Source organism: Anopheles cruzii, chromosome 3, assembly GCF_943734635.1.
Source record: "Anopheles cruzii chromosome 3, idAnoCruzAS_RS32_06, whole genome shotgun sequence".
NCBI classification, from domain to species: Eukaryota; Metazoa; Arthropoda; class Insecta; order Diptera; family Culicidae; genus Anopheles; species Anopheles cruzii.
This window is the reverse complement of record NC_069145.1, coordinates 2537842-2538429: the sequence shown is the minus strand read 5'-3', so window position 1 is coordinate 2538429 and position 588 is coordinate 2537842. Positions and strand designations below refer to the sequence as shown.

Sequence of the window (588 nt, the reverse complement as noted above, 5' to 3'; positions counted from 1 at the left end):
GCCCTGCGCTTTAGAAGGAAGCATTGGCAACTGATTGGCTTATCACCTGTGTGTTGTTTTATGTTTTGTTTGTGTGTGTTTTAACGACCCCCATATTGTTTCATCTGTTGGTAAAATGGTTCACCATTCATGACGAAATTTATGTTTCGATCGATTCACATCCTTTTTCGTGATCATCCCAAAATTGTTTTGTGCGTTTTTTTCCGTTGGAGTTGCTGGGTTAGAATTTATGTTTTATTTGCTCTATTGTGCTGCCGCATTGAAATAATGTATTTTGTTTTCCCTTTTCGGCAGTGAACCATTTTCAGGAACATCGAACTCTCCAACGATGCCCCGACGAAGCTAACCTGACGACTTTGACCGTTCATCGGACATTAATCCTTTTAATGCCCGAAAGCGGATGCATTACGCTGGTTCTATAATTAGCGCAACCGTAACCTCAAACGATCCTAATTCAGAAAATGAATAAGACTGTTGCTTCACCGATGCTAAATACACGTTCCTGTAAGCGACCGTCCTAAGCAAATAGCGGGCCCCGAAGAGATGTGGCCGATAGAGAATGCCGGAATGGAATTATTTTTGAAACCT

The 588-nt window shown here is 41.7% G+C and overlaps 1 protein-coding gene across 1 annotated transcript in view; it reads left to right on the top strand.

Annotated features, from left to right (window-relative positions):
* LOC128274907 (glycerol-3-phosphate dehydrogenase, mitochondrial) overlaps positions 1 to 374 on the top strand; it is a 281955-nt gene extending 281581 nt beyond the window's left edge. Inside the window, exon 7 of the mRNA XM_053013249.1 lies at positions 295 to 374. The gene's annotated coding sequence lies outside the window, so the exon portion shown is untranslated. The remainder of the gene's footprint in view (positions 1 to 294) is intronic.
* Positions 375 to 588: the final 214 nt, after the last annotated feature.